Source organism: Myxine glutinosa, chromosome 10, assembly GCF_964187855.1.
Source record: "Myxine glutinosa chromosome 10, kmMyxGlut1.1, whole genome shotgun sequence".
NCBI classification, from domain to species: Eukaryota; Metazoa; Chordata; class Myxini; order Myxiniformes; family Myxinidae; genus Myxine; species Myxine glutinosa.
This window is the reverse complement of record NC_136270.1, coordinates 105,183,681-105,196,667: the sequence shown is the minus strand read 5'-3', so window position 1 is coordinate 105,196,667 and position 12,987 is coordinate 105,183,681.

Genomic DNA, 12,987 nt, shown 5'->3' with positions numbered 1-12,987 from the left:
CAGGAGATGCGCTGGAGACGAGCAGGTGTGACCGAGCCGCCGTGAAACGTGCCGCGCTGCAGGAAAAGCGGACCGGAGCAATGCAAGGAGCGCACGAGGCAGCAGTACAGAGAAAGGAACTTCGCCCGCGCAGTTTGGGACCAAGGCTCGGCTTCTTGACGGCGGTGCCTTCTGGCCCGACCGTGCCCAGTACCCGCTGAACCTTCCTTGCCTCTAAAAGCCACCCATCTCCAAGCCATTCATTCCTGCCTGCATTTCCCCGTGTAAGTGTGATCGTCCGTCTGTCTTTAACGTTGTCCTGGGGTTTATTAATTAAGCTTGTATAGGTAAGCTAAAGATTTCACTGTGTGCCTGCTCCTTCCATTTTCTGTATATAACCAACTGCTCTCTTTGCTTTGGCTTGTGAAAATAATTAATAAAACCTGTTATTCATCGGTACGTCTTCTTCTTCTTCCTCTTTGCATTCGGTCGCTTTAGAGTTTTCCACATTGAATAGCTGTGGCGCGATACGGCCAACGTCTGGGTGAATCGGGTGAGTCGGGAAAAACTGTTAGGCCGCGGGGCCTCCGCTCGGCAAATATAACATCCTTAACCGCGAACCGTAACAATATATATATATATATATATATATATATACCCCAATCGTGCGACAATTCTTTTCGTGCCAAACATTTTGCCGAAAAACCTCTTTGCACCATATACAGCACGACTCACCTTTGGGATCCTCTTCTCCACGCGCACCTACAAATCTTTATAAGGATTAGCAAGTACGGCATCATGATGTGAGCACGGACTTTGCACATATTCCATCTCTCCCTGCCACGAGTGCTTTTCTAAGTCCGGCGTCTGCTTCATCCCAATTTCCACTATTGGTTCGATTTCTTTGCCAATTTGAATTAATTCCCTTCCTTTATCTTCTTTTCCCTCGGCGACCGCTGGCTCTAATAAAATTTCCTTTTCTACCTCGGCGGTCGCCGGCTTTTCCATACCCCGGGTCGCGATCTCTACCCCGGTCCAGTTACCTGTGCCTTGCTCCGCCTCGCTCAACCAGCGCTTCTCGACCCGCTTTACCTCGTCGTGCACCGATGTGCCCCTCCTGCTCAACATGCGATCCATGGTCTCCCCACATTTTTGTGCGCTCTCCCCACATTTTTGTATGCGGTCACCCATTCTGTCCCCAACTTTACCGATTCGCTCCAATTTGCTTCCTAGCCCCCCTAATTTGCTTTCCAACCGCTCCCCCATTCTGTTTTCCAACCCTTCAATTTGGCTTCCCATTTCTGCCCTTGATTTGTCCCCCATTTCTCCCATATCTTTCCTCAATCCCACAAGTTTGTTTCCCATTTGCTGCCCCATTCCCCTGAAATTATTGTCTGTCTTTACCATAAAGGCTATCATCTGCTTCATAAACAGGTCCAAATTCATTGGTGGTGCGGGCTCAGCTGCCGCGGCCACATGCGAGGCGCCGCCATTTTGTGCGCCTGAAACCTCGTGCGCGACGCCACCATTTTGTGCGTCTGAAACCCCCGCTACCACATCCTCATTGCTCTCCTCCATTTCCTCCCTGGGGTCCTGGGTCGATTCTACCCCCTCTAACTCCCCAACCGGCATCCGGTCGCCTTGATCCTCCATGGCACGACTTAATTTGGATGTTACTACAATTTCGGTCGCTCGTAATTTTGAGTGCGTTAAGCGCACTTCGGGTCCGAATCTCACTCCCAGACACCAATTGTTACGGAAACGGAGTCGGCACTCCCCTTAGCGGGGTGGGGGCGGGGTGGTTAATCCCCCTTCTATTTGCACTGGCGGTCTCCGATCCTGAAGCTACCCCACTCCCCTGTTGGGCGGGATTGCCCAAAGTGATTGGTCAAGGGATTCCCGTACACCTCCGGCAATCCCTTCACAAGGCAGGTGGGTAACTCCGCTCGAGACCACGGGCAAGATGTTATTTGCCGAGCGATTTTTAGCAGCCCGCGGTTCGAACCATTAACCAAAGACTAACCCGATTCATATGCGTTGGCCAAATCGTGCCACAGGTGTTCAATGATGGAAAAGACAAGGACGATCGGACGAGGAAGAAGAAGACAAAGGTAGGAAAGAACAGATATTTATAAACTAATTATGTACACAATCAAAGAAACCAAGGGAGAAGGAAAGATACGAAAATAATTACAGAAGGAGAAGAAGACACAGTGCAATTCTAGCTTATCTACAGGCTTAACTTATTCCCCGGACAGAACAAACAAGACAAACTCACGTACACGAATGGGGAATTCTCAGGCAGGAATGGCGGGAAGGATGCGAAGGTGGGACCACAGGGCACAGCAAGCGGGTCCGCTCCGGGCGGGAAGCGAAGAGCCGGCAGCTCTTCGTATTCGGCTTTACACCGCACACCGGCCGGACCACTCGCTGCCGCCGTCAGGGCTTCACGCAGCTGGTTGAAACGGGGCTGGTTGAAGCGGCTCTCCGCAGAAATCTCTCTTGTGCAGAACTCAGCTGGGTCACGCATCTGCTGGGTCACGCATCTGCTGGGTCACACATCTGCTGTGAAAAGGCTTGTGCGGGCGCTTATATAACACGCTTCAAGATCAATGCGTGCCATGCCCGTGATTGTATCTCATCAGCCCTGGTTGACTAGTGGGGGCTCGCTGGCTCCACCTTTGATGACGAGGTGGTGCCACACCCATGATCCGACGGCTCCTCCTTCTCCAGCTTAACCATGCGCGTAATGGAGGTTTTGGGGCGATTTGAGCGAGCCCCAGCCAAAGGGCAGTGAACGCTGCCGGCAATTGCGTTTTGGTGGCAATTGAAAAAGGGGATTTATCTTATTTCATTTGGTGCAATGCAATGTCAACTAGTGGAAAACAGAGCCTTAACTAATACACATAATAAAGAAATAACTATAGAGAGGTTCTATGATTGGCTACATGCTTGTTCATGGAGTAGCTAAAGGGACGACAGTTGACCTTTACACTTAATGGAGGGTGATATTTACAAACAATTATCAACGTGCAGGATTCTCAAATCCGCAACAATATATATTGTTACGGTTCTTCTCCGCCCTTCTTCCCCTTACCAAGGGGAGATTAATCCCCTTGTTCTTTCTGGGCTTGACGGAACCGAGACTTGAAATGCCCCTTCCGGGCAAACGCAGAGTAGGGTTTCGGGAACAACTCTCGCTCGTACCTAATTCCCTGCGCCGCCACGGAAGCGAGGAAGCAAGCCTCACACGAGCCACGTGTGGTTTGGGTACGCCGAGCGGATTAAGTACCACGTGGTCCATGCAGTTTAGTAGTGGAATCCGATTCGAGCGGTTCTATTCGTACCACGCTTAGCCAATGAGGAAACCACAGGAACGATCGAATGGAAAAAGGACGAATACAGGTTTAATTATTCCCACACGTATATACAATGATCAGGGATGCAGATACACAGGGCAGCATTTAATCAGTCTTATCTTATCCCCCGGACTCGGGCCCGTCACACTCACACAGGGAATTGCAGATGGATTGATGTTCAGCCAACCGCGTCGACGTGGTCGTCCAGGAACGGCCCCGTCCGGCTCTCCACGGTCCCGGCACGTCCCGCAAAGATGGCAGCAGGCGATGGAAGGAACCTCGTAGCGTGTCTCCTGAACAAAGCAGCCGATGACGTGGAACGGCAAATGTGGGACTCTCAGCGCGGCTGGCGATTACACAGCTGTTCTCACTCGCGCGACTTAATGCACTGTATATCGATCAGCCTCCAACTCAACCGAGCGTCACTTATAATAGCGCGTATACCGGTTCATGCACGTCTCTCTTCACCCGTGTATCTCTCACAGTTCTCTGACGCTCACAACTCCTCTTCAACGACTCTCTTGGTTGGTCAGTGCACTCGAGTTCTCCGTTCATCAGCGAGTCCTCAAGTTCTCAAGTCTCTTTGCTCATCAGTCCCCTCAGGCAGCAAGTCCTCTTGGGCAGCAAGTCCTCTCGGGCAGCAAGTCCTCTCGGGGGCTTTGTGCAACGGGTTATATAGCTACGCTCCCGAACCTTCTGGAACCCTCTCGAACCTTCTTACCATGCCCTGTGATGCAGCGCCGCCGCCACCACCTCTGAGCCCTGATTGGCGGCTCGTGCTTACCGTCAGGGCTTCTGCCGCTCCGCCCCGACCCTCCTAGGTCTGCCTCATGTTAATTCGCCCAAAATGAACTAAAGTCAGTGCAAAGGGGCATGAGGCTAGGGAAGCTGGAAAGTCGGTAGAAGTAGGACCTATTCTCCTGACTCTACTCAACGCAGAACTAACAATGGAAAAGGACTAAGCTCACAAATACGAAGAGATAACTACACTATCACGAGGCTACATGTTGCTTGTGTGACTAACTATGAGGGGGAAATTTTAACCTTTATTATACTCACTGTACAAACTCAAAACTGCAACACTACCCTGCTCCCTCGTCAGACTTGTCCCCGAGTGGAACCTACAAAAACTGGAATGACCGGATTTGAAAAAGATCTGGGACTAACTTTTACTGCTACATGTGACATATAGATGTGGTTCCCCCTAACATTTACTCTAACCCGTGTATGCGACAGTTTTACAACACTAAATATGTCCCACCTACTGCGTTGAGTAGCTAACTAACAGAATCACGCCCACAATTAACCGAATCTGGAATTGTTTTCAAACTAAACATAAAACCGGTGGGCAGCATTTTATATACAAGCACAAAACCTAACCTTATTTACAGTTCTATGACCCAGGACCTGTCCTTTTTGGAAAGAACATTGGAGGGGAGAGAAAGCACAGCAAAGCACACAAGAACACTCTAAAATTCACAGTTCATTTGCTGCTGGTGTCTTGCATCTTGTATCTTCCGTGTGCACATATCGAACCGGCAAACCCCCGGACCGGCATACAGGCCATTCCTGCTCTTCGGGGCTGGATAAACTTACAATTCTTCTCGTCCCTAGCACACAATAATAAAAATACACAAAAACTGTGTTTATTGTATTTTGCCAGCAGGGCCAACCCTATGTAGTCCGACTGCGTGACATTGATGCCACTGAAAACAATTGGTCTGAAGATGCAAGGGTAGTTTGCAGCAAGGTGCTGCACAGCAGTTGTGTAAGGCCACACAACTTGTGGTCCATAAGTGTATTGTGCAGCAAAGTGTTTGTGGCAGCAGAGTGCTGCACTGGTGCAGCAAAGTTACAATAAAGGATACGGCAGCAAAGTGCTGCGCTGTTCAGCTGCACATGTGCAGCAAAGTGCTGCAGAATTGCTGCACATGTCGATGGTGCTGCACAGTTCCACCTCCAAAATTGTCCTGGGGTGGGGGGAGAGAGAAAGCACGACCAGCAAAGCGGAAAGGGCACAAAGGTACACAGCAATACAAGGTAATGCAGCATGAGGGGCGTGGAAGAGTGAGCAGAGCAAGCTCGTCCCTACCGTCCGTACCCCCCAACGTCAGCTTCCACTACCCTTGCCCTTTTTGTATTTACAAATTCGTCACTACGTCCTGTCTCCCATATCCCTCTCTAATACCAAATTCGTCTCCCAATCCCTCCCAGGAAGGAAGGAATGGAACAAACACAATGTCACTTCACGTCATGATGCGTCTTACTCACTCAACAGTTCGCTTTTTTTTTCTTGCTTTTTTTGTATACTGAATCGAGGCTCGTGAAAGAGCTAACATTTACTTCACAAACAAATCAACCAGACAAACAAAATATATAAAAAGATGAAGCGGAAAACAAGATGGGGAGAGAAGGGGAAGCACACAAACACAACATTTGAGAGCAGGGAGATGTGTGGAAGGGAGAGGGCTTGGGGGGAGGAGGCGTGGGAAGGGGGTGGGGGGGGGGGGGGAGGGAGAAGTATAAAACACAAGGACACCAAGGACTTCCAGGACAGAAGTTGGTATTTCAAAAAAGTGGAATTGGGGTGAAATTAGTGGGGGTAGAAAAGATCAAGGTTTTGGATGGGGGAAGATAAGAGATGGTGGTGAACAGCTGTTTTAAAGACCTGGAGGGTGGAGTGGGATTGAAGAGAGTGAGGGAGTTTGTTCCAGAGGCGGGAGAAAAGAGGAATGAAGGAGTGAAGGTGAGCAGAGAGTCTTGATTTTGGCAGTTTGACCATAAGAGGGTTGCAGGCAGATCTTGTGCGACCTGTAGGAATATTTGCGCGACAGAGCCCAGAGAGAGCTGGGGGGGCAAGGCCAGAGAGGAGTCGGTAGAAGACGGAAAGACCACTAACGTGCCTGCGGTGAGTGAGTGAGAGGCCCTTGGAGTTAGCTTCATCGCGGGAGATTCCAATGATTCTGAATGCTTTGGTTTCAACAGCGTGAAGACGAGCTAGGTGTGAGGCAGGAGCACCAGCCCAGAGGGGAGAGCAGTATTCCATTGAGCTGCGGATGAAAGCCTTGTATGTGGTGAGGAGCTCAGGTGTGCCAAGGAAGGACTTTGCACGACGGAGGATGCCCAGTCGGCGACTGGCTTTGGAGGCCAGATTTGAAATGTGGTTTTCCCAGGAAAGATCATGGCAGATAGTGAGACCCAAAAGCTTGAGTGACAGAACTTCTTGGAGAGGATTATTCAGAAAGTGGATGGGAGGGTTGTCCAGTCGGTCTTTTCGGAGAGACATCGTAAGAGTGTGAGATTTGTCAGGATTGAAAGACATGTTCCACTTGTTTGCCCAGTCTGTGATTTTGTCCAGGTCTGCAGAGAGTGAGGAGGCTGCAGACTGCCGATCTGAGGGATGAAGAATGGAGTGACAGAGAGTAGAGTCATCAGCAAAGAGACACAGAGGATTTTCAAGAGAGTCAGAGAGATCATTGATGAAGACCAGAAAAAGCACAGGGCCCAGAACACTGCCTTGTGGAACTCCAGCCTGAACAGGAAGAGGAGATGAGAGAAACCCATTCAGGGCCACACATTGACTACGACTAGAGAGGAAGTCCGCCAGCCATGCGTGGAGATTTCCATGGATACCAAAAGAGGAGAGTTTGGTGAGCAGAGCGGGGTGCCAGACCGTATCGAAGGCACGTGATATGTCAAGGGAGACTGCTCTAATTTCCTGTTTGGCATTGAGGACCTCCATCCATTGTTGAGAAAGCAGAAGCAGCATGTCCAGAGTAGAGTGTCCAGGTCTGAAACCAAATTGATGATCAGAGATCAAGCCATTGGAGAAGAGGAAAGATTTCATATCTGAAGCAATGATGGATTCCATGACTTTGCTGATAATTGGGAGAAGGCTGATTGGTCTGTAGTTGCTGGGATCTGTTTTTGCACCTTTTTGTGCAAAGCGGTGATGTTGGTAGATTTCCAAGCAGATGGAAGATGACCTTGAGCAAAAGAGAGGGTGAAGAGAACAGAGAGGGAGTGAAAGAGCGGAAGAACAGGATTTTAGGACCCATGGGCTGATGCCGTCAGGTCCAGTTGCAGAATCCGAGTCGAGGGTTGACAGAAACTTTTCCACCTTGTCAGGAGGAAAGGACACAGAGTCCAGGAGCAGCTGGGTACGACTGGGTACGGTGGGTACAGAGAGGGATGGGTTTGGGACCCAAGATTTAGAGGCAAACACAGAGTTGAGGCATTCAGCTTTTTCACGTGCGGAGTCAGGAAGGGTATGACAACAGAAGACGAGATGGGATAAATCTGTGCATGAGAGAGAGAGCAGTTTGCTTTGGAAAAATTCCCAGGAAGAATTTATGTCAGAGGCAGTAGAGATGGGAGACCAGTCCAGATGATTGATGGCTACTTGAAGACCGTGCCAGTTGGCCTGAGTGAAATGCCAGACTCGTCGATGCTGAGGAGGCTCTCTGAGAATGGTCAGAGAGATGTCCACTTTAACAAGCACATGATCAGAAGAGCCGATTGGAACAGAAGAAGAGCAGCAGACATTTTCAGGGAAGTTAGTCATAACCAAGTCCAGAAGAGAAGATGCTCCGTTGACTGAGATCCGGGTCGGGAAATTGACAGATTGTGTCAGTCCCAGTGAGTCACAGAAGTCCTTTGCTGAAGAGCCATGGCTGGTTAGAGAGGTACCCACACCCAGCCAACTAGCATGGTGACAGTTGAAATCACCACATATGAGGAAGAGAGAGTTGGGATGGGTAGATAGAAGTTGGTCCATATTCTCAGACAGCAAGATGTAGATGGAGTCATCACTGTTTGGTGGACGGTACAACACACATATGAACAAAAGGTGGGAGCGAAGGGGAAGCCGTAGCCAAAGGTATTCCTGGGGGTGAGGTGGAGAGAGGGCAGTGCAGGGCGAGTGAGGAAGAGAGTTTTTTTATAAAGATAGCAACCCCACCTCCAGGACGAGGCTCAGGTCTATCATACCGGAGGAGGGAGTAACCTGGGAGAGATACCAAGGAATCAGAGACATCATGAAGGAGGAAAGTTTCTGTTAAGCAGATCACGTCTGGTTTGTCAGAAGCAACCTGTATGGAAAGATCAGACAAGTTTGAGCGAAGGCCCCGGATGTTTGAGGTCCATACTGTTAAGGAAGAGGAAGGGGGAGCATCGGATACAGAACAGGGGGGGGGGGGGGAGCGGTAGGGTAAGATGTGAAAGAGGAGGAAGAGGTAGGGAGAGCTGTTGAAGGTGTGTCGGAGATTACAGAATAGCTTGGAGAAAGGGAAGAATGGTAAAGACAAAAGGTTTGATGGTGATTGGGAGAGGCGCAGTGAGGTGTTATTTGACGAGGGGGAAGAGCGAGGCAGAAGGTTGAGGGAGATGAAGGTGAAAGTTGGAAGGGGGAAGAAGCGGGGAGGACGCTTTGAGGAGGAGGGGTGAGAGGGGAGTCTAGGAGGGGAGGAGTGAGGGAGAGTCTCGGAGGGGAGGGGTGTGGGGGGAGATTTGAAAGGAATGGGTGATTGGGAAGATTTGGAGGGGAGGGGCAAGGGGGAAGATTTGAAAGAGATGGGTGATGGGGATGATTTGGAGGGGAGGGGCAAGGGGGTATATTTAGAGGGGAGGGGTGATGGGAAATGGGATTTTGGGGTGATGGGATTTTGAAAAATGTACGATTAATGGGAAACGAACATTTATTGCAAAATGAGTTTCTTGAGACATTCGAGTCAAAAATACGTTTGAGGACGCTGGAGGGAGGATGGAGTGCTGGAGAGTTTAGGAAATGAATGAAAGATGCATTGTAAGAGATGGAATTTTTTTTGAAATGAATAGATTTGGTGAGCAAGTCGAAAGCATCCTTTTATAGAAGAAGAAGAAAAAGGTGTTATAGAATATGACAGAATACAGGTCTTCAGGGGTCAGATGAGACATTTTTTAACGACGTGATCACGTGATCACAAACAACGTGGTCGAAGAACGAACGAACAAATAAGAACGAATAAACAAATAAGAACAGAAGGAAATGTTTTTTTTTTTTTTTTTTTTTTGAGATTTTAAAACAAGGAAGTATGGGATGAAAAGACCGTGAAAAACAGAGACCGGAAAGTAATTGCAGCGCGATCAGAGAACCGCTGAGACAAAAACAAAGCCTCAAGCCAAGGTCGGACACGGTAGCCTAGTACAACACTTAGGCCTCAGAATACACGATAAGAAAGACCGACGATTCTGTACACAGGTATGAAAAACCAACGCCAAGAATACTATTAAAGACACCCCAATAGGTACATACACCGAGAGAAAGATACAGTTTCGACAAAAACACAATTGTGAAAAGTTACTTAAGTTCGAAAGCAAGCGCGCATGGATAGCTTTGAAGAGACGAGACCTCCAATCTTGCGCATGCGCCTCCAATCTTGCGCTTGCGCTTGCGCATGCGCTTGATCTTGGTGCGGAGCTTCGTCCTTGGTGAATGGATGTGGATGGCGCGAAGGGTATTTCTCTTCCTAACTACTCTAATGACATTTACTTTTAAACTACCCGGGGTCATACCCTGCCAATTGGCCATCTTTAAACTATGTGGTTCTAAAAACCGAATCTCCATTGCCCACTCTGCGGTGCCCCTGAATTTGGGTCTCACTCCCCAATTTATTTTTACTGTGCCCTTGCACAATTTCGGGGCTGGGTCATGTGGCTCCACTAGCAGGTCGACCTACCTGCGCACCTACGCCACTGAAGTCGCCACCCGAGCTTACCTGCTCCTGCGACTACCTAAACTGGGGAAGGCCCCTCCTGGCTCTTTACCCCTCTGATGCCCTCCTTGGCATTGGGCAACTCGGGTCCTCTCCTGGGATCCTCGGGCCCCACTCAACAACTCTCAACTACCCTAACTGGCTCCCAGAGCCTACCTGCGGCCTCACCTGGCCGACAAACTACCAGTGGCGGAGTGCCCCAATAACGATACATACCAATTAAGCCACACGCCCAGCCATTTCACTGACTCATGCACCCTCCAAAGCACTTCATTGCCACTACTCGCACCACAGGTGTCAATATCCAAACAATTTACCGAAGCCCTCTACCTGACTTTAAACTACCCACCCCGGGTATTTGTGAATGGGTCCATCTCCCCCCATTCACTCCTTCGCACCATGCATTCCATACCAAATATTCCTCTCGCACACCATTGATCTCGCACACCATTTATTTCGCACATCACATTCACGCACCTTTCGTCTTGCACACCATGCAAGTGAATTCACACTACTACTTCCCATACACCTCAACACAATTTCATTTGTTTCAACTCACAAATCCTCATACACACAGCATCATCTAGCTAGCTGCTTTTCCCCTAAGACTTGTGCTTCCCCGTCATCCCATTAAACTAAGCACTCCCTCGTCATTAACATCCACCTAATCTCTCTACGTCCCCTCTACAGTACAAATGTCGCTACTTAAATCTCATGTCCTCTACTGTCTTCTAATTTCCTATCAATTATCCTAGCCCTCCCTCGGCTAGCTAGCCACATGGAGGGAACCATCGCTGGCCCCCCATGTGCCTGTCACTGCCATCCCCCTTATCTAATGCTCATGGGCCCGGTGCATGTGAGGAATGGTGAAACTACCATTCCCTCACGCAGGGTACACTATTTCCATCCGTCCACTGCACTTGAGCCTCTCCGTGTGGAAATACATCGTCATGGCTCGGCCTCGAAAGGCCGAGCGATCCATTCGGGTGGTTGGTCTACTGTAGGTTGGGTCCATCCGGCATTTTCGATCCAGGGGAGGAGGCATGGATGGGCCGAGGTTCAGAGCGCCATCTCTGCGCGGGGCCTCGCGGTCCCACGCACGATGGCCCAACCGCCCACGGTCGGAGCACCGCACCCGCCAGGGGACACGGCTCCGAACTCTCCTACCTCCCCTTGAACCTCGCCGTTTGCCTTTACCGCCACGGCGCGGCACCAATCATACAGGGTGGGGGCCGGCATGAATCGTGCACGTCGGTCCTTGTGACACGGCCGTGGCATCGATCCCCGCCGCACACAACTCACCGAGGGCTCACGTCAGCTATCTGTCGCGCTAAACGCCACCCCGGTCTGTGTCGATGCTTGAGCCGCGTTCTCACCACACGCGACCCACTCCGCACTCGCACACCGAGGCGCCCCCATACACTCCATACATTCTGTTACCGCACTCTCCTGTGCACACTCTTCTCTTACACACTCAGGTGCACACCACCCAGGTGCACTCACACCACTCACACACTTCATTACACACTTTTCCTCCACACACTCCTTTACCGCACACTTTTCTGTTGCACACTCTGTAACACAATCGGCCATCACACACCCTCACGCACACCCTGGCGCACACTCTTCCGTTACGTACTCTGTAACGCCCACGGGTGTGCACTCTCCTGGTACACACCCAATAACACGCTCTGGTGTGCACTCCTTCACACACTCTCCTGTAACACACTCTTCTCTGACACACTCTTTCCCGCACACATTCCGGTGTGCATTCTCTCTCACTCTCCTCGGCCATCGCACATTCTGTAACACACTCTCCTGTTACACACTCGCGCTCCGGTGAACACTTCTCTCTCACACGCGCACCATTCGCCCTCGTACACCGCACCATGGACCTTCCACGACCGCCCGGGTTTCGTCTCGATCCCAAGCGCGTCAAAACCCTTTTCCCGCCAAACACACTCCTACTCACCTTGGGGACCTTCTTCTCCGGCAACAGCACCTGCAGACTTTTATTGGGGTTAGCAAGCCCGACATCACGGTGCAAACACGAACTTTGTGCAAATTCCATCTCTTCCTCCCGCGATTTATTTTCTAACTCTGCCGTCTCTTCGGCCCCAATTTCAATCATTTCTTTTATTTCTTCGACGACCGCCGGCGCGCATGAATTTTCTCTGTCCAATTTGGCGGCCGTCGGCTTTTTTACACCCCGTGTCGCGATCTCTATACTCCCGGTCAACTTAGCCGTGCTCTGCTCTACCTCGCTCTCTACGCGCTCCTCACATCGCATTACCTCATTGCGTACCAATGCGACCTCTTCGCTCAGCTTGCGCCTTATGTCCTTCCCCACTTCTTTTATTTCTTTCTTTGACGCCACCCTAAAGTTTTCCAATTCCCGGGTGGTTTTGTCCCCTTGGGCGTCCATTGCTTCACTGTTCTCTTTCATTGCCCTTCTTGTTTTGTCCCTCTCTTCTTTCAGGCATGCTTTGAATTGTGCCATGAGTAATTGCGTGTAACCTGGCATCGCGGGTTCGGCTTCCGCCGCCACGTGCGAGGTGCTGCCATTTTCTACCCCTGCTGCCGGCCCCTCATCAATGTCCTCTTCTACCAACTCTTCCCGGGGGTCCTGGGTCATCGATTCTACCTCTTCATCTACCTCATCTTCTACCCCCACCGGCATTTGACTGTCTTGGCTAGCCATGGTACGAATTTAAAATTTTTAATTAAAAAAACTAAATTTCGGTCGCTCGTAATTTGGAGCCAATTCGTCCAAAAAAATTTGGTTAGGGTTCCAAATTCCACTCCCGGACACAAAATGTTACGGCCAATATGTAAATTTGGTGTCCAAAATTTTGTCAAAAAATTTTGTCCCAGGTTCCAAATCCCACTCCTGACAC